This window comes from Lissotriton vulgaris, chromosome 5 (assembly GCF_964263255.1).
Source record: "Lissotriton vulgaris chromosome 5, aLisVul1.2, whole genome shotgun sequence".
Taxonomy (NCBI): Eukaryota; Metazoa; Chordata; class Amphibia; order Caudata; family Salamandridae; genus Lissotriton; species Lissotriton vulgaris.
In genome coordinates, this window is record NC_141693.1 from 1,270,861,899 (window position 1) to 1,270,884,061 (window position 22,163).

At 44.0% G+C, this 22,163-nt stretch overlaps 1 pseudogene across 1 annotated transcript in view; it reads left to right on the forward strand.

Annotated features, from left to right (window-relative positions):
- Nucleotides 1-22,163, forward strand: part of LOC147712442 (uncharacterized) — a 107,286-nt pseudogene that overhangs the window by 29,731 nt on the left and 55,392 nt on the right. The window contains exon 2 of the transcript XR_015295592.1: nt 4,845-4,966. The product of XR_015295592.1 is annotated as an uncharacterized LOC147712442 (transcript). The remainder of the gene's footprint in view (nt 1-4,844; nt 4,967-22,163) is intronic.

Below are 22,163 nucleotides of genomic sequence, written 5' to 3' on the forward strand. Positions count from 1 at the left end.
GGGATCAGTCCAGCCCGAACCGCCAAGCCATATCTTCCCTGGACCGGAACCAAGCTTCCGAGGACCGGTTTCTGGCATTCCAGCCGTCTTCAGCCCGGCTTGCTTGAATCCAGTGGCAAAGTGAGCAAGGGGCTCACGTCTGAGCATACCCTGTCACACTTATGGCGGCCAAAAGCGGTACAAAAGGGGGTGGTGATGGATGGAGCACCTGAATCAATCAATCACTCACACCCAGTCAAAAGATCTGGGTTTAATCCATCACCGTTCTTTAGCCAACTCTGCCACCCCAGTTCAGACCAGCATGAAAGAAGCGTCAGGTTTGAAGGAAGCGGCCTCTCTCAGCGCTGTCAGTTGCATTGGAGGCCTGTTCTTTCTCTAACTCAGCTGTCTATGACAACTGGATTACAAAGGTTTAAAATGCACATGTCTGGTTGGCCGTCGCAAGACAGCTGGCCAGAGAGACATGCACACTTTAAAACTAAGTGCACAGCCCAGTAATCCTCCCTAATGCAGTAATGGCCTCCAACAACCTGAAACTCAGTTAAGACTCGGATTGGTGAAAAATAAATTGGTAAGGAATTAAAATGTTTATCATTTTATTTCTCCACTCTTGAGTTTTTGGTGTAGGGCTACACTCCTCCAGTCTAATGGAGGAGCCGCTCCTGACAAAACACAGGTGGAGAGCCAGAAACTCCAGCGTTCCACATGTTAACCAGAATGCAGACAAGAATTAGTGTGTGCTTGTTATCATTAGAAGGCGCTGGGAGCAGAGCATCTGAACTTGGGTACATCAGAGGCAGTGCGTGTAGTTGTAGTCATAGGAAGACGCTTGTGGCAAGGTAGGCGAGCACCAATGCATGAGTGGAACTCATGAAGCAGATACGTTTGGATGCACAAGATCGCCCTCACGATCACCAGTGCGCAACTGTAAACTTTTTCCTTTTTGTTATTTTTTTTTCTTTAAATCTCCCCCAAAAATAATCCATGGGAAGGAAGAAGAACATCAGACTCAACATATAATTACTCCTCTTTGTGATGAGAGTAAATCCCAGGCAAGCAGAAAATATTCACTCAACCCATAGAGTATATTCCAAAGTAATAGGAAATACAAGGAAAAATGAATCACTCCACAATAGAGAAGATTGTGATGGAAGGCACAGCATACCTTTCTTCTAGAAGTTAGCCATATAGCCCAAAGTGTACAACAATTAGTATGCAAAATAAAAACTGCTCGAGTTGAAGTCCAAAAGTACTAAAGAGTTCTGCCTTCATCGCCAATTTGTGGTGTGTTAATCCAAGAATAAGGGATCAAGTCTTCCTTGAACTTGTGATAGAAAGTGGGTTTTCTTCAAAGGAATGGAATTCTGCCTCCAACAACCAATGTTTTCCTCGTCAGCTTCAACCGTCAACACCATAAAACATGGAACCCAGAACATGAGCCACAGGCATAGAACCTGGAGCATGAGCTATGGCCAGACACCACAAGATATTTGTAGGTATCACTGGTATATCCTCCCAAAAACCCACATCCGTCACATAGATACCATGACACACATACAAGATGTACCTGAATCACTTATATAATAAGAGAGGATAAGAAGTAAAGGGAGTCGTTCCCCCTACCAAATGCTCTATGCTGGAAGTCTTTCCTCAACAAGGAAGGTGGCCTTCACCCATCAAAGTTGCATGTTTTACCCTAAGGCCCTGCCTCACTGTAGTTTCAAAGAGGTCACCAAGGAGAGGTCTCTCATAGAGTTCTTCAAGGGGGTTCTAGGGATTAAACGCTATTGCTAGTAGTGTGCTGATTGAGGTCTATGCAGATTAAAAATGTGTGAGGGAGCCCTTTATTCATTAGCCTCCCTAAAGCATAAATGAAAATAGTGTACTGAAGTGCCTGTACAATACAAACCTAGGGGTCTATTACCAAGATTTTATGCTGTGTCTATGCAAAATCATTTTTAGCTAGTTACCTTCCAGGGCTAAACTTGTTCAGTGCTGGAAAATCATTTGAAAGTAACACAAAGCAGTGCATGGTGCTTCATTACATTACATAGAGCCAAGGGGGGGTACCATGGGTGGTGCATGGGCATTCACAAAAAAGCAGACAGGGTTTAGCGTCAGAAAATAGCACAAATTTCTTGTAGGGTCTAAGAAAGAGAAATACTTTATTTCTCCTTCTTTTTCCGACTGTACATGTGCTGCACTGTACAGCACCAATATAAAGTGGGAAACAGTTTAAAGTTAGTCTGAGCATAGTAGTTGGAATTGGAAGGCAATCCTTCCAGTCAAAACCTATGCTAGACTCACACAGACACCCTTGCACTATGGTGCAAAGGTGTGTGTGACGCATGGCAGCTGATTTTAGCATTGTCACTCAGTAGAGGGGAGGAGCGTGCTATATTTCTGTAAATATGGCTCTCTCCTGCCCTCTCCTTCTCACGCAACGTAGCGCAGCTTTTTTGCCTGCTTCACTAGATGCATGGCAATTTGGTAAATAGATCTCCTTTTGTCCATAGAAGATGTGTTTCTGCCCTGTTGCTCCTTGCCTTATCTACGCCCGAAGCTTTCATCAGGATTGGTCCTACCCTCTGTCTATCCTAACCTTACTCAATGATGTGTTGTTTCTCTAATTTAGTATGTGGTTGAGGAAAAAAAGGAAAAGACATAAATAAACAACTGTACCTGAAGTAAAATACTTCAGCATCTGGGTTTGTGTCAGATCATGGATTCTTGAATCGCCACCAAGCATAAACTCGCGTTCAAGTGTCCTGTTCGTCAGGCTTGCACCACCCTTATGGCACCAGTCTTCTACATCTTAAGAGAACAAATGGGATTTATATCGGTATTTTACAAGTGCACGCAGATACTACAGTATCTGTGTATTGCCTAAACTTTACATTTCAGTGAAAATCATCTTGGTTGAACTGATGATCTTCATGCTGAAAGATTAATACAAATATATAGAAAGAATATATCTTGATATACTAATGCTAATTTAATCAGAAATGCTAGGTGAGACATATGAACCACTTAAAATCAAAATGAAAAAATGCACCCTTTGATACAACTCTATTGAAGTTAAGCTGATGGATCTCTTTCTGGATTTTTATCATAATTAATCACCATTAACTCTCATGTTGTATTCCTAAAACTAAATATGGAATACAGATTGCACTCACTTGCAGTGTAAAATATGCAGTTCAAACTAGAATATTTTGGAAACGCACAGGTTTTATTTCGGAGACTTCAACAAACTATACTGTCAATTCTCCTTGGCATCACATATCTGAGTTTCAAATAACTAAGTATTCAGAATACAAGTATTCAGAAGGAGGATGGTTGTTCACCAGCTGAAACAATGTAGTGTTGCATACTTTTAAATATTATTCTGTAATCTTCAAAGTTTAAACGGAGACCAACTTTTTCAATGTTTCTTAGATTTAGGACCTGATTTAAATGTTGGCGGAGAGTAAACTCTGTAATAACAGCAACAAAGTTCACCCTCCCTAACCATTAATGTCTTCCTGCCCAATTTAGAATTGGTAAGAACATAGGTTTGTTGACCACGCAGAATACCTCTGCCTTTGGCATGGTCAAACTCCTCTGATGGCCCGACGGAATAAGGGCCATCAGAGATTTGGCTGTATGATTGCACAAAAAGCTGGGAAAGGGCATTACAAAATGCTCAATGCCCCCTTCACCTTGGGAGAAAACTCCCATGCCGAGGTGGGCATTGTTTTTAATTTTCAAAGAGAAAATCCCCTTTTGTTTAAGAAAAAGAAAAACATTGTTAGTTTGCCATACGGATGTGTAATGTTGAAGGAGCAGTCCCTCAAATTAACAATGCATTATAGGAACTGCCATGACAGTGGTTTCCGCCAATGCTACAAATGTCCGCTGGGCCAGCTGACATTTGTAAATTTGGTGGATGGCAACTCCGTCAAGGTGATGGAGTAATTTACTCTATTGCCTTGGTGGAAAAACTGGCCAAATGCCAATAATTAAATTGGATCCTATGTATGAAATCACAGATTTATGAATAAAGAGTGCCTCAAGTTTGCCAGGAAGTAACTGCACTTTCACTTGACATCTAGCCAGAACTTCGTTATTTTGGGACCCACCTCTAGGGCGAAGGATGCTAAATACTTGGCTTTGCCAAGAGTAAGGGAGTGTAGTTCATGGCGTTTTTAGCTTTTCATTTTTTTGTGATGAGGTTGGCTTTGTCTTTCTATGTTTACTCCTTTGCGGGCTTTGGATTTTTGCACCTTTGAACTTCCAAGACAGCAGATATTTCCTGCTTGATATCCAAGAGATTCTGATTCAATATGGGCATGAGTGTTGGGTAGGACCATGCAAAGAGGAGGCAGCTACTGAAAGGAGCATGTCTAACTGCCATCACTGCCATATACAATAGGTACCTATAGCCCCCAAATCTCCTTCTCTGGCTCTGCAAGTGTAAGGTTAACATTGCAGTAAAATTGAGATCTGTCAGCCCGCCTCATTCAAAACGAACTCAGCTATCAATGAAGAAGGCAATGGTCTGGTGAGGTGTGCTTATATTGTTTTATTGAATTATAAGCTTGCAGAAATGAATGCTTTGATGCTGCACCTGATTTGTGCAATGGTTGCTGGTTGGGATGCATAGTTCTGTCGGTAAAACATTCCTCTACTGGGTTGAATTACCCTGTTTGTCCACTATAGTATGTGAATTTAGATTATTATTTAATCTCTCTTTTCTCCGGATATATTTATTCATTGAAATAATTTTTTGGGTCCTATGAATGTGAAAAATTAATTTAGAAAAAACATGCAGAATTGTAACTCCAACTTTCAATGTTTCATAGGTGTATCCGGTCAGATCTGGTTCAAACTGGTTTCCTTTTTCCTATCTGGAACGACAGAGGATCAGGCGCTGCTGCAAATGTTGGTCTTTGGAGAATAGAGAATGATCCTGTCCAGCCTGGAGGTATTCATTTTTGTTTAAATAGAAATTAACTAATCTAAAATTTTGTATAACACATGATTTTTGCACAAGGAGATATTGGGGCCGGAATACCCATTCTGCCCAGTATCTTTCTACAAACTCTGGGCATAATGACTTGTTCGGCCTGAAAGGTGGAACAACATGTGGTCCCAGTATAACTGGTTCAATATCCTCAGACATATCCCTATTTCTGGCCAATTAAAGGCACTTTTACAATTCCATTTACCACCTACTTTAAGCAGGTAGCAAATAGGAAGCGGGGCCATGGTGGATCACAATGTGGCGATGTTGTCAGATGGCAGTGATTGCTCCTGCGAAGCTGGAGGAACGTTTCAAATTTAGTTTATCCCTTAGTATTGGTTGTGGGCCTGTGAAGAAGCAGGTGGGCACCAAAATGTGTTTTTCGAATCTGGTTTATTTAGTAAGATGCACAAACATCCTCATCCCGTGACTTCCAGCACCAGCTGCCTGACAGAAGCCTTTGGAATCACAGGGTGAATGGATGACCGTGGGCCAAGAGATTAAGCATAAACAATTCAATACATGTTAAGTAATAACAATTCTATTGCCTGCTTGTAAGTTGACAATTACGACAGGAAATGAACGTAGGACTAATATACTGACGTAGCCATAATTACATTTACTCCCGCTTAATAAAGAACAAAAACTAGGTACACATCAACATACCTAGTGTAGAACAAAGTCTTTATATTTAACAGGCAATAAAACTTTGAGAGAACTTCTGGTTTTACAGTTTATCTCATTTTGCATTGCATGCTCAAGACCTGGTACGCATTCCACAAGAATCCCTTGTGACTGATTAGAATGTATCGTTTTCAAAGCTGTGTGGGAGTTAGAGGTACAAGAAAACGAGGTCTCTTTCCTAAGCATACCTGATCTAGCACTCCTCTCAACAAGAGGAGGCCTTGATACATCACTGGTTGAGTTTGCTATAAAGTAATGTGAGTTATCAAGTAATTCATTATCTTGTACATTTTTGTATTGCATAATTCTTTGGGAAGAAGTTCCTTTTTTTTACTTTAACTGGGCTTTGGATCATTACCTAGTCTTCAATAATAAAGTCCTGGGGGCAAGGTGATATCGCCGCTTTAGCAGGACTTTTTTCCGCTAAAGCGGCGATATTTTTATCGACCTATTAGCAAGCTGTCGCTAACAGCAGTTAGTGACAGCTTATAGGCAATAGCTACAGGTTTGGGGCCTGCTGTGTATGTCAGCGATATTTGTCGCTAATGACATTTAAAGTGGGCATACCCAACCTGTTAGCGACTGAAAGCAGTCGCTAACACAGCTATCGCCTATTAGCAAGGCAGGCGAAGCGCTTAAAAAATTTGCGCTAAGTGCGAATATCAACAGAACCTAACGCCTGCTCAGACCATGACTTAACCTGTATATTCAATGGGAAGTGGATATTCAGGTTAGGTCCCCATTAGCGATAATGACTGAATATCGCTGGATTTCCAGCGATATTTATGCATTGAGCCGCTATTTCCGGATATTTAGAGATAAACATTGCTAATAGGACGTTATCTCTGCGATAATATCCGGCGATAGGCGGCGATAAAAAAAAATGCGCTAAGCGCATTTTGCGATAATTATCGCTTTTTGTTGCTAATATGCCCCCTGATAACTAAAATCATGTGTGTTATCAAAATACCTCTTCTTTAGAGACTGTTGATGTAATGTAGTGGCTACCAATCTCGTTTTATCTTCACAGGCACAACAATCAGTCCTAGAATATAATACCTTAAGCCAACCAGGAAATATATTGGACCCTGGGTCTTTTTTTCATAACAGGGTAAATAGAGAAATTCCTGTGGTTCTATAAGGTGGGATAAGGTAAGAATAGTTTTAGTTTCAAAAACACTTCTACTGGAGTTTTTGTAGACAAGGCCGTCTGAATCCCTTCTTTCAAGAACTTGTTTATCCTTTCTACAAGAGCATTGGAAAATGTCATAAAAAAGTGGTATTCTTAGATGTTTTCTGTGATGAGACAAAATCAAATCTTTCATTTGTGCAGACATGAACTGTGTGCCATTGTTTGGTTTTGCCCTCAAATTAAAAATGTTACTTAACATTTTTCTGACCACCGTTGTAGAGGGTGCCGAAGTAAACTTAAAATTAACATATTTAGAATAGTAATCACCTAGTACAATGTGTTATTTTCTGTCAACTGGTGATAATTCAAAAGATCCTACGAAATCTAAAGTCACCTTACACCAAGCACCAACTGGTATTTGTCCAACATGCAAAGTAGTCTGACTTGTCTTCCTATGTTTGTCGGAGGAAAGACAAGTGCTGCAGTTGTTCATCCATTTAGATACCTGACTGTCTATTAAAGGCCACAAAAATGTTATTTTAATTTTTTATCAGTTCCAGCCACTCCTAAATGAACTTCAGGAGAAGCTTTGATAAGCTTGTTGCGAAGAGATACTGGGGTATGAAAACATCAGCACGCATCACAATGCCTTCAACAATGGACAGCTCATTGGCCACCAGGTCATATTATTGAGAGAGGCATGGGTAAATATCTATCCTTAGGCCAACCCTTTCTTACTAAATCCATGGCTGCCAGCAACACCTCATCTTTCTCCATGGCAGCTAACCATTCTCTATATTGCACTACACCAAATGATTCTATCATATCTTGGGCAATGGTTACCACACACTCTACATCATCAAATGCTTCATTCTGAGATTGTGTTTAAATAGGCAACCTTGATAGGCAATCCGCTCTGATATTCCGTCCTCTTGAAATGCACTTAATGGTAATGTTAAATTCCTGCAATCTGGATAAAGGTCTGACTAGCCTTGGTGAGGCCTTGCCAGTTCCATTACTATTGAGTAGATGTAAAAGAGGTTTATGATTGGTAAAGCTCTCAAAATTGATCCCCCATAGGAAGGTCTTACATTTTTCTACAACCCAGGAATAGGAAGGGCTTCCCTTTCTATCATGCTGTAGTCATTTTATTTCATTTATAATCTTTATTTCGGCACAATAGAGCCATAAAAGATGCATAAAAACAATCATTACATAGTACAGAGTCTGCATAGAAGAATAAATGATTTTAGAGATAGCATGGATACAGTTAGGAAATCAGTACAATAAAATCTTTATAAATTAGTAAAACAGGCATCAATTTTATAAAATGTGCATAGAAACATTGCTTAAGTTATTCTCACCAGTTTCAAAATTGCTAATAGCTTTAACATTTGTGAATATATATAGGCAGGTTAATGAGCACAAAATAGCAGCAGCATTAAGTCAACTCTTTTTTGTAGTTGGGCCTGAAGCTATAAATGGATCTGTGATGCCCAACTTATTGCGTACAAAGCTTATTGCAAATAAAAATCTACTAACACCAAAAACAATCAACTGCCTAGTTTCAGTCTTAATAATCCTGTTCGCTTCCTTGTATGAGCACACTCCTAGGGTAAGGCAGAGAGGCTTGATCCATCTTTTTCTAGCCGCCTCATAAGCTGGGCAAAAAAAGAGGGTGTGCGACTCATCTTCTTTTGTATTACTTTGGCACAAAGTACATAGCTCACTAGTCTTTGTTTTACAAGTGCTTGTCCACCTGGCTATGGTCCTGTTAGTTTTCAACATTCCATACCTGAATTTCATATATAAGGTTTTGGCCAGGGGTGGTTGAACCTCGTCTAAAAATTGTTCAAAACAAGGAATATCCTTAAAAACCGGAAAATTACAAATCTAGGTTCCACCTACTTGGTCATTTGACAAGCTATGAACCATATATACCCAAAAGGTCGTTTTCAGCAGTTTTTTCGAGTTTTGCTTCAGGCTGAAAGGATCTTCCCAAAACTGTGGCAACCCAATTCTATTTAAATATGTGCGCACGTGTTTTAACCAGATATTTGAATTATTCTAATCTAGTCTCATTGTTTCTTGGAGTCCATTTCTGTAATCTACTAGCTCTGGTGTACACCAGAGTCTCACCCATAGTGATAATGGTCTCAAGATGGCATAGTGATCTGTGCGCTTCATGTTTAAATCTAGCATTAAGGGTATTAATGGTGTACTTTTTGGCAACTTCAAGAGAATCCTATAAAATTTGTTTTCACTATTCATGAAAACATTCCTACACATTGGCCCCCATATTCCTGCCCCATATAATGCTGGTGACTGGGCCTTGAACTTAAAAACTTCAAGTGCCGGGGAAACTGCCTTTCTAAGGGTCGCCCCGTGTTTTTTCACAACAGGCAGAGTATTCTGTGTAAGTATCATTTTACTTTTTTCTACTTGGGTTTTCCACGAAAGTTTTGAGTCTAATGAAACTCCCCAAGTAAGTAACATTCTGTACAGATTCTAGTTTTTGGTCATTTAGAAACAGATTCCCCCTAAAAGTTTTGTGGGGGTTTATGGCCATATATTTAGTCTTATTAGTGTTAATCTCTAGGCCTTTCCTGTTGCAATATGTTTGAAATGAGTTTGAAAGGGATTGCAGACCTCTGGGAGTTTGAGAAATCAATATAGTATTGTCTGCGAATAAAAGGGCTGGTACCCTTTCTCCATTCAATTTTGGTGAATCATTATTGCAGCCCTCTAAGTGAGATGGGATGTCATTGACAAACATTGAAAATAATGTGGGAGCCAGCACATTTCCTTGGCGGACTCCTCGCTCAATTGGAATGGCTTTTGTTAGTTCGCCATTCGGCCCCTATCTTACTCTAGCATAATTATTTTCATGCAACCTTATGATCGGTTGGAGAAGACAGACTGGAAGCCCTTGAAAATATAAAGACTCCCATAAAAGATCACATAAGACAAGGTCAAAGCCAGCCCTGAGGTCTACAATTGCAACATAAAGATGCCCTTTCCTTATGTGAACATATTTCCAACATAAACAACAAAATCTGAAAACTTGATCAATAGTACTTATTCTGGGCCTAAAGCCAGATTGGAACTTGGTAAGTACAGAACTTTCCTCCATCCATATATTCACACGTGTTCAAATATGCCTTGCATACATTTTTTGTAAAATGTCCATTGAAATAATGGGGCGATAGTAAGCTGTCTCATTCCTATTGCCCTTTTTTAAAAATAAGAACGATTTCCGCACCCCTCCAGCTATCGGGAAAATCTGCACCTGCTGATAAAGCATTGCACAAGGAAGTGATATAAGGCGCCCAGACGGTTATTTCATGCCTGTACAAATCGCCCGGGATTATATCCAATCCTGGTGCCTTTCCATTTTTAACTGCATTATTTGCTAGCACTGTTTCCTCCATTTCAAACTCTAATTTAGTTACACTGGGGCTGGACCATAATGTATCCTTTTCCAATACCCCAATGTGTTCAGGAGCCCTGTATAACTGTGAGAAATGTTCGACCCAAGTCATTTCATCAAGAAACACGTCCTTAACCACTCTTCCTGTGTGACTCCCATTCGCCACCAATCTCCAAAACGCCACTTGGATCTTAATCATGGCTGCCGTAAGTAAATCGTACCAACTTTTCTCATCCCAATTTGTTCTCGCCTTCTCTTGCATCTTCTTGTATTCTTTTCTGGCCTCCTTGATCTCCTCAGGAGAATTACTTTTTATTGCTTCTAGGAGTCTAGCCTTGCCATTACAGCAATTCTTGCTGTACCAGGGTTTCCTACTTCATATATTATTTTTATTTTGATTGTTTTTTTTTGGCATTTTAGTTACCAATGATATTAATGATTTAAAAAGCCCAATATGTAGGTCGACAAAAGTACTACCCTCTGGTGGTATACTTAAATATCTGGCAAACGTGTCAGCTAGTAATCTATAGATTTCTGCTAACACTTCTCCATGCTCCAATATATGGGCCCATTTTAGTGAACGACGATTATTACTAACTAGTATAACATCATTGGTTATATTTACTAAATTGGGTACTTCATTTTTTGGGGTTACACTGAGCAACAGACTGGGGGAAAATAGCAATTGGAGTGGACGATGGTCACTCTTAATCCTGGGCATGATCTCTAGATCAATTACATAAGGCCAAATATCAAGGGAAACCATGACATAATCAATTTTACTTTGGGAATTATTCCTTATAAAGGTCGGGGCCTTTAATGTGTCTGATGGAAGTCGGCCATTACACGCTCTTAATCCATATGCAGCTGTCAGCCTCATCATTTGGACTGCCAATACAGTACATTGGGCCGAATCAATAATATGTAATAAAGAAATATTGTTAGCCCTATCCTTCTCATCAAAAATATCACCAAGACCTATAATTGGCTCGTAATTGCAGTTCAAATCACCACCTAATATTATGCTTGGTTTCTCCTCCATACAGTTTAAGAAGGAGTCCGACTTTCCAGTATCACTGACTCTTTGGATAAACGGCATGGTCTGTTATAAACATTAAATAAATGTAACACCCTACCTTCTTTCGTGATTAATCTTAATCCAAGAATATCCATTGAGTCAATGTTTAATATTGTTATTCGGATCTCAAGCGTAACTTCTACCCATATTAACTCCCCCCCCGAGGGCCTGCCTCTAGCAGAGGGAACTGCATCAACGTTGTATGTTCTACATCCCACTCTATGCGGGGGATTTAGCGCCCAAGTTTCCTGCAGGAGACAGATGTCACTTGTTTCAATGTAGCTACACCACTCTGGGTCGCTAACAATTTTCCTCATATATTGCATGAAATTAATTTTAAACTCGGGGAATTGCAGTCACTTCTAGCTAAAAGAGGACCATCTAACATAGTATCACTTGTGCATATATTTGCTCCTGAAAGCACTGCTTCTCCACCCGAGATCAGGGAAAGTTTTTGTTTCGCCGGGACCCCTTCTACCATATCTTCCTTTTCCGGCACCGAGACATATATCCATGGTACAGTGACTAATGGGACATTTGTCTCTTTTGTCTCTATTTCTATTCCTTCTCCTTGGGCTGTTACTGGATACAGTCAATCAACCGCTTCCAAGGTAGAAGAGGGAAAAAATTGTTCCTACGTATTTCGTCCCCATTCGGTCTATAAAAATACCCCAAAGGGAGAGCGTATATGTTTGTATTCTCTTTCGGGTCTCCTCACATGCTGTAGTCAACTCCAGCGTGTTACTTACTGATGCAAAAGCAATGAGATTTTCTTTACGAGATATCTATTTGGATAAATCCACATCCAAGCCGTATTGGCTAGCATTCAACGTGACAGGACACTTCTGAACAGATGAAAAATGTGAAAGAGCAGGGGAATTAACAGTCAACTGCTTGACTTTTTTTTGTGAAAGCTTTATTGGTGATGGTATCTCATTGAAATGCCATTCAATTTTTTAAAAGATTCGATAGTGGTTGAACTACTTAGGCATAACCAGAGATACATTTGAAGCAATACTCACTCATATCTAGAAATGATCTTAAGGCATCCTTGTCTTTAGGTGGTGTGACCTCAGAAATGGATTCTATAAGAAAATAATTGTGTTTAACACCTTGGCTGCTAGGTGTTTTCCCCTCCCATGCTGACTTTTTTTGATTATCATTTTGCATGACGAGCTCAGCTCGTCATCAGCACAGCTCAACCGTGCCTCATGACGAGCTCAGCTCGTCATGAGCATGGAAGGGGTTAATGCCCCAAGGTGCGACATTGACGCAAGTAATCAAGATTACTAGATAGGAGTTGACATGTATCGCGTTTCAGCATGTTTCTAACCTCTTTAAAAATATCCAAAACCTTCTTTAAGATTGTTTTGTGTCCAATCACTGATTTAGAAAATATCCAAATATCATCCTGGTAGACTTTAACACCTCTAATTACTGCCAGCCTTGTGTTCATAAGTTTCTGGAATACGCTTGCCAAACCAACCGGTAATCTCAGAAATGTATGTGCCCCAAACGCAGTTGTGTAACTGGGGAGGGTGGGAAGGGGGGTTGCATTCCGCCCTGAGTGGCAATCTTTTTTGGGGCCATGGAGATGACCAAGTCCAACTCCCCCCCAGAACAAAATTTGTCATCCGACCCCCCCTCATAACAAGTCACTTATTGACTGGCAAATCCCCCCTACATCCCCCGAGAGCAAGTAATTTGCCGAACGTCCATACTCGCCCCCGCTCTTACCTGCTTCCGGGTGGGAAAGTCATGGACCGTCCCGGGAGTATGACTAGCTACGCCACTGCTAAAACTGTGTCACAAAGGTGGTGGAATCATCTGGGGCCAAAGGAATTTGGTGATAGGCCGAACTTAAGTCTAAAAGACTGACACTTTCTGCAGCTTCGATATTGGCTAGGAGGTCTTTTATTTTGGGGAGTAAATGGCAGTCAAAGACTATATTTCATCCCACAGGCAAATATCTTCCACCTTTTTCCAGAATATTAAAATGGGGCTAATCCACTTTGAAAAATCTGTAGAGACAATTACCCCTTCTTCCACTAATTTGTTTAGCAAATTCTTATGGTCATCTCTCACACTGAGTAGGATATGTCTAACTTTGTGTTCACTGGGATGGCAGAGTTTGAGCTTAATTAAATGTTTGAACTTGTTATTATTTCCACTTTTGTGTTGAAAATCTCAGGATAACATTCTAAAATTGTGTCTAAACCATCATTATGTTCATCATTAATAAGAGCTACATATGGCATTCAGCTGTACCAGATTGTCTGACCCAGGAACCAGTTATAAGCCAATCTTTGCTAGATCTTGCCATACTACTATATTTTTGAGTTTCACAGCTTAGTTCTTACATGCCTACCAAAACAGATCACCTTCCAGAAAGGAATCCAGCATGTCAATTTCTTGGTACCCATATGCTTTGGGAAGAATATCAGTGGGTTGTAGAGGTGTTTCATTTGACCAATGCTGTGTATATACGACATCCAAAATAATGATAACATGTGTACCAGAATCTGCCATCATGATCAGTGTTAAATTGCCAATCCTGACTTCACTAAATGGGCCTTTAACCTTTTTAGTAGCATAAGAATCTACTTCCACAGAAAGTATCATATTGTTGACCTCAGATATACAATCATGCACACAATCCTCATCTTCATGAACATTACTCACTTGAATCACATTCTTTCCACTACACACACTTTTAAAATGTCCTAATTTGCAACATTTAATACACCTTTTCCCAATTGCATGGCTTGTAGGACTATTGCTCAGGTGTGATCAGGATCTACACATGAGACATGCAGTGTTATTCTTGCTCTGAAAAGGCTTGGTAGACCTTTCTTTAACCCCTCCTATGCTCATGACGAGGTCAGCTCGTCATGAGCCAAGAGCCTTGTGTGCTCATGACGAGCTGGGCTCGTCATGACCGTTGGAACGCTCGCACACTGGGCTAATTCCCCTGCTGTGCGAGCATTCTACACAAGCGGGTGTGGTCATGACGAGGTCATGAGCACACGAGCACTGTTGCTCATGACGAGCTGACCTAGTCATGAGCATGGGGGCGCTGTGCGAGCCCCCCCACCACCTCGAGCACAGTGGGGGAAACAGCCCAGCAGCCAAGAGGTTAAAATAGACTGCATTGATGGACGCAGTATCCTGTAACAAATTAACTGAGGTGAGATCAGGTGTTTCACTAGCAAATCATTTGTTTGAAACAATAGCACGTTCAATGCCTTTTGCTATGTCCACTACTTTACTCCAAGATGGTTCTCTGCAGCTAAGAAACAGCTCTTGTATCTTTTTTTAGATGAGCAACTCTGGACAAATTGGTCTCTTGTGTCAATATCTGGGGCAAACCAAAATTGCAAATTGAAGACAAATTTACCAATGCCAAAATATACTCTTCCATAGTTTCCTCTTGGTTTTGTTTACATCTGAAGAAATTGTACCTTTCCAGTAAATCACTGGTTTGCTCCATAACATTTTTACTCAACCTCTGGACAACATTCACAGATCAACTCCTAGTAAAACTGGACCTGATGTTTCCACACCAAATAAATGCTCAACCTCTTGTAAAGCTGGTGCCCCAAAGAGACCAGACTCCAGCTACCAATTTGGTCCTCAATCCTCCACCATAAAGGAAATAACCAGCACAAAAATGTATTTCATTGAAAATTTTTTAACTTGTCATGACTCTTTGGTCTAGTGACTCAGGACCAAGTACACACACACTTTTCTTTCTCCTTGAATTCCATGACAGTTTCAATAGAGCGAGCAGAGTAATACAAAGGAATGTGAAAACTCTGCTAAGTTCAGGCTTAAAAAATTGGTATTCACAGAGATTATTGGCGAGTCAAATCTTTATGGTCACAGTCAGGCCAGAACCTCCGCACCTGGCCATCCTCTCTGCACCCGGGCCGTATTCTTCGCACCCAGGCCGTACTCTCTGCACCGGGCCATTCTCTCCGGCTCGGGCCGTACTCTGTGGCTCAGGCCATACTCTCTGGCTCAGGCCAGATGAAGTGTAATCTATGGGCCAGAATGCAACTTTAACAAAAGGGAACATTAGGAATGTGTGATAAATAGTAGAGGAGGTCACGAAAATCAGTTTGGGCAGGGAAAAGGGTGTGACCAGATGCTACATTATATCCCAGAAAGGTTTGCTCCTTTGCATCATGGTACATGCAGTGCACAATGTGCGTTCCTCCCAGTGTTGCCTGTAGTGTCAAGCAGCAGGCGGGAGCTAAGTCCTTTACTGAAGACAACAGGTCTTGCAGACAGAGCATGAGCGCTGCCTAGGCTTGACCTAAAAAATGCCAGGTGAGAAAGGGGGGCGTTATGGAGTCGCTAAGTCAGAAAGACATATTTGGCAGATGGAAAAGACACAAAGCTCATTTGGAAGGATGGAAGATGTGAGGCCAGAAAGATGTTAATGGCCTAGGAGATCAAATAGCTGGAGACTAGAGTAGAGTAGGAAATGGAATGTGATTGTGGTGGGAAATTGATTGGAAGTTTGGGAAGAACTGTGGTTCCTGGAGAGAGACCCATGACAGAGTGAGTGCAAATAGGGGTAATTATGGCAGAGTAAGTAGAAGTCAGTTGGGTTTTACAGGGATGCAGAGAGTACAGTGCTTTTTGGCACAGAAACAAAGGATCACATAGCATTGTGTGCAGATGAAGGGAAGCAGCCATGGGTCTGAGTTTCAAGCAGGGGTGAATGGAATGATGCAACTTTGAGGGACAGAGAGGCAAACATAAGTACATGGGAAGTGGGCTTCCTGGCCTCCAAAGAGTAACATAGCAATCGTTGACAGCTTCGGAAAGACAAGCAAAGTAGGTACAGAAATAGGTGAAGCATGAAGGAGTGCAGGAGCTTCCATACTTGGTGGTGCGGACACGTTAGGAAGGCATCTTTTGTTGAGCACCAAAGAAAATATTTGGGTAAATGAATACATTGACATATTCAAACTATTGCACAGAGAGACTGAGTGAAAGGAGGGTTCTAAAGTGAGAGTACAGGCCAAATGACCCAAGGTATCAGTGAATATTGATACTTGGACCGCAACCTTTACGATATATGCCAGTATTGTCTGTGAGGAATTTCCAGAGCGTGGCATAATGCTATGGAAATACATTGATGTTTTAATAAAGAGAACACGTCACCAAGCGAAATTCACTCATCATTCTGGCCAGCTCAAAGGAGAAGCCCTTGACAGTCAACCAGAAGTCTTAATCGGGAACTACCTCAGATTCCCTGTGACGATACGTTCACCCATGGGGAAGCTTCTGATTTAGTGCCCAAAATTGCCGTCTTTAATACCTTTTACTCAACCTGAGGAGAAGTTTCTAAAAACCTCTCGCCCTTTCTTCTGTTACAAAAATCATGCTGACAGTACCACTCTGTGTGAGGGTCAAGACAGAAGCTGGCAAGGCCCCTGTATTTTGACTCCTACACACTATTTACACAACATCTTCATGGCGGGCAGAGCGGTTGCATTGGGTGATTGTGGAAGGTTTATGGAAACAGTGGAATGGGTGGCTAGCCAGTTTGGCATACTATTGCCTGTGGAGAAGAGCTAGGGCCCATGACCTTTTTGAAAATGTTAGGGATTGAACCAGATTCAGTTGTAATGGTGTGAAGAATACCCAATGGCAAGTTGAGGCTATTGAGTAGGATGTTGCAGGAGATGATTGGGAAAGACAAGTGTGAGCTGCGGAAAATGCAGCAGCTGCTCAGACATCTGCGTTTTTTGTGCAGAAGTGATAGCCCCTGGCAGAGTGTTCTACAGACAGCTAGCCTTTGCCATCAAGGGTGAAACAAAAACCCATCACAGTGCAAGAGTGACAGGAAGGGTAAGGCAACGTTTACAGAAGTGGTTAAGGTTCTTGGAACAGTCCCACAGCCTCACACTGCGGCTCCAGACAGACCCGGTGACTTGGACGAAGGAAATATTCATAATGCATTAAGTGTAGGAGGTGTGATATGTATTGGAAGTGACCGTGGTGCGGTTATCAAGCAAAGTCTCCATGGGAGGTGTACCTTGCACCTTGGTGAGAAGGATTTGGTTCAGTCTAGACGGATGGAATTGATTAAAATGATGAAGACGGTTTGCTGTTTTCCAAACTAGAGGTGGATTGGTACAGAATATTGTTGGATACAGCTGTGATCTCAAAGTGTAGAGAGAGGCAAGGAAACATCTGCAATAGACAAAGCTATCAGAAGATTAACAGAGAAATGTCAGAGTTTTTAAAGACGAAAGGGTTATCTGACATTGTGAGATTGTTTCCCGTTTTTTTCTCATGATGGAGTACATTTGTCACTACTCAGCAGCTGCAGATTGCACCTTAAAAACTGATGGAGAAGACAGGGGAATGGATGCCAGGAAAGGAGTAGGTGTGGGAGAGACACAAGGAACACCTCTGGAGAGGGATTGTCTGGTTGTAGAGATGGCTCAAAGAATGGAGAGATTGTGACTCAAGAAAAAGGGTGACAGAGAAAGGAGGAAAATAGGGAGGAAGAAACGAAAACAACAGCGAAGGTCTAGTCCAGGAGATTCCAGGCTAGGCTATTGATAAATTGGCAGGCAATGAAAAGGAGAGCACATGAGAAAGTTAAATCAAAAGGGGTGTTACAAGTTTGGGGCGTGGCCAGCCAGCTGCCATGGCAGACGCGACTCTTTAGAGCCCTGGCCGACACCCCTAATTATCCGCCCTACTGATCCTGACACGGTGCCATCAACGCCCAAAATAAGCTGGACCGGAGCACAGTTCATTAAAGGCAGCTGATACAACTGGCGAAGCGCCAACTCACCAGGTAGAAGTGCGGCTGGTGTCCAGAGACGAAGTGCGGCCCAGGACGGGCACAGGACCGGGTAGGAGCTGTGCAGAGGAGGCCACTGCAGGGCTGAAACCGGGGAGCGGCCGGACTCGCTACGCACTGCAGTCGCAGCTGGCGGTGAGTCCCTGCGGGGTTGCGGACTGCCTGCGGAGGTGCGGATGGACCCCGGGGGACGGAGGTGACACACTGACCCCCCCGGGGCTGACTGAAGATGCCTGGGAGCTGGCTGGAGTGCAGAGCGTCGTTCGGTCCTGCCTGTCACGTAGCGGAGCTGGGGTGAGGAGCTCAACTGGTGAGAGCTGCGGCCCTGTGGCAGCCCCAAACCGAAATATGCGGTTACTGGTGTGTTGCCCTACCGCTAGCAGAGAGGTGCTGCATCCCGCCGAGACCCTGCTGCGGGAGGCGGGCCTCGGCATGGCAGCCTGTGCATACGCTTGGAGAACTCTATATTGCGAACATTCCGAGTGAGCGGGAGGCCCCTTAAGAAGAAGCGTTGGATCCGAGGTTCTGCACCACGGGTTGAGCTATAGGTGGCAGCTGAGGCACGAGCTGCGTGGGAGCCTGACAGTGGAGGTCCTACCGAACTGGAAGCCATTTTACAATTTCATGCAGGCTGCGGTCTGGCAATAGTGAGGTGCAGTGAGGAGCAGGCAGTGTGACCCTGTTGGGACCGGTGATCAGAAGCGTGGCCCTACGGCGATCACCATATGAACTGAGCAGTGCATGTAGAGAGTGGGTACACAGTGTAAAGACAGAGTAAAGGCCCTCAGGACGGAGAAAAACCCCACCAACATACAGTGAAAGCCGAGCGGCCAGGTGCTGTGGCAAGCGCAGAGCCCGTGTGGAGGAGACGGCTCCCCAATCAGGGTTGTTAGGTGTTTGTTGGGTGATGTCAGTGAGGGGCGACGGGGCCTCTAGGATGCAGCACAAAACATACCATGCCTGACACATTGTAGGAGGTGAAGGAAGCATGCTGGAACTGGCCCAGCCACAGAGGCGCAGAAAGTTGTGCAGGCCTATGGGTGGAGTCTGGGATGAGAGGCCCGACGGAGACATTCTGCTACACGTGCACAGCTCCTACGGCTGAGGCCTGGGGAGCGCGGGGGTGACGCACTAACGAGGAAGGTGCAACGCACAGAATGAGCAGTGTTCACGTCACCCTGTCCGGTGTTGCTGCGGACAGAGACGCGGGCGGAGGCCCATATGTGGACGCATAGAACAGCATAGGCGGCGCTGATGTGCATGACCCACTGACCCTAGCGCGGCGGTGACGGGGTATTTGCGTGAAAAGACCCAGCAAAGGCACCTGGTCACTGACAGGAGTTGCGAGCTGCTGCCCTGCAGCAAGCCCTGACGCCTGGCTCTGTGAGGCGAACCCAGACACATACGGACTTGCGAACCCGCCACCCTAGAGAACAGTTGACCGTTGATAGCACGACTGACGCTGGGAGACATACAACGTTACAAGTCCCCTGAGAATGCCCACGGCGCACAAATTAGTGATGGGCCAAATGCGCGCCAAACTGCAGCAAGGATCTCCACGTGCAAGTAGCCTGGACCCTGTGCACACAGAAGTAGAGGATGAGATGGAGCCCGCAACCACAACCCTGGCAGCCAAGATGTACTCAGTGCTTTGGAGCACACCAGAACATATCAGGAGACCCGAATAGATAAAGTCACCACAGACTTCACACTGCTGCATGTGGACCACCGTAAACTGGCTGAGAAGGTCACGGAACAGGGCCACATGTTCAGAGATCTACAGCCCATCTCTCGAAATCACGCAGCTGTCCTGGAAGACATGATAAACCGCATACATGCCCTGGAAGATCGAGCAGAGGATGCGGAAGGGCACTCCCGCTGCAACAACATCCGCGTGGTGGGGCTGCCAGAGGGCGAGGAAGGCAGGAACCCAGAACAAAACATGGAGCATTGGCTTCGCAACCTACTGCCCCAAGGCACACTGTCACCACAGTTCATGGTGTAGAGAGCACACCGTGTGCCAGCACAGAAGCCCCAGCCAGGGGCCAGGCAGAGCCTGTTCATCTTAAGGATACTCAACTATAGAGATGGGGAAGGTGCTACGAGAAACACGCAAAATGAATGATCTCAGAGTGAGTGGCTACCAAATAATGCTTTTTTGGACTACACCGCCATGGTGCAATGCCGCAGAAGTAACTATACGGCAGTGAAGCGCCAGCTCAGGGCGCTAGACTTGCCATACTCACTGCTGTTCCCTGCTCGTCTGAGAGTGGTGGTAAAGGAGGGGACCCACTTCTTCGACTCCCTCGCAGAGGTCTGGTTCTGGCTGGAAGAGACTGGGCGTTGAATGGGAGAGAGACCCGGGGACCCGGACAGCAGTAATCCAAAGGGCAGGAGGAACAGACGTTGGGGACGCCAAGGTCCACAACATAACTAGAATTCGGAGAAGGCAAACCCGAGCCTGGAAAACTTGAGGAGGGAGCGAAGAGACGTCCTGGCAACGGTTGCTACCATTGGTCTTCTCGTGCCAAGGAGCAATTAGACATGTGTACGAGAGACACCCCAGTGGTCAGTGGCTCCTCCTCACCGTCAACTGAGATATCCAACGACCCAGATCTACCAGTGGTGATGTCGCAAACTGCCAATGGTGTCATAGGATAATGAACTAACAGCCTGAATCCTGCTGCTGGACGCTTATGCAAGTAGACTCATAACTGAATTGTGGTGTGTCCTACCTTGGGTTGCAGAGATGGGAGGGCCAGCAGTATCGCTGATGACACCTGCCCTCCTGGTTGACAGTGCGGTTGTTGTTACACACATACCCGACCAAAATCTGTGTGTTGTAAGGGGAGGGCATGCATGGGAGGTCACCACACCTTGGGCTGCCCGGACTCGCACACTTCACTGAGCATTTACCTAGATGGCCCGTAAAATACGAGGACATGGAGGGATATAGTCACAGCAACACACTAACTGTTCATTTGACCCCTAAGGCAACGTGCTGACTTAGCCTATATTTTATAGTTGTAACAGAATTTAGGACGACTGCTCCGCAGTCCGCAGTGTTCGCCCTAATTGTTATGTCGTTCCTTGTTAAATCACTGTTTTGGTTGCAGCAATCCGGAGCATTAGTGCATGTCCTTAGCCCCCGTACACCACAGAGCACTCCACCCATTACAACCCTAGAGATCAAATGCAACAGCAATGACATGGGCTAATGTAGTTACATGGAACAACCCCGGCATGTACACACCAGCGCAGCGTTACTCTATATTTGCTTACCTCCAGAGGCACTCTGCTGGAATCGCCTTACTACAGGAAACGCACACAACAGGAACTTGACAGGTGCGCAGGCGTTGGAGGGGACAGGTGTATGGTACAGTGCACTCCGCGAATGCACGAGGCACGATTGTTTGGGTGAGGGCAGGCCTTCCATTTGTCTGTGAGGACGTGATGACAGACCCCGATGGCAGATACACTCTGGTAAAGGGGACCCCTAACAGCCTGGCAATATTGCTAGGGTCAATATATGCCCCAAACATCGAACAGCCGTCATTTCCAGTTGTCCTTGGTGTTGACACCTCACGCGGGACTCCCCTGGCTGCTGGGTGGAGACTTTAACTCGGTACTCGACATCAATATTCACAGATCCTTCCCCCTGTTCGAAGGACACCAGCTGTGTCAAATACACGGACGCTCATGGACTGGCAATCACACTGGGCACTGATAGATATCTGGCGCACCCTCCACCCCACGAACGTATCTACTCCTACTACTCTGCCCTGCACGAATTGCATGTACGCTTGGACAGGGTTGTGGGCTCACACTCTCTTTTGCACCTGGTAGAAATGTCGGAATATCTAGGCCGTACGCACTCCGACCATAACCCCTTGCACATTCAGCTCACCTGGGAAGCTGGTCGTCCCCCTTCCCCACATGGCGCCTAGAGCCTGCCGTGCTAGAGGATCAAGAATTCCGTGCATCTCTCAGAACGGCTGTCCT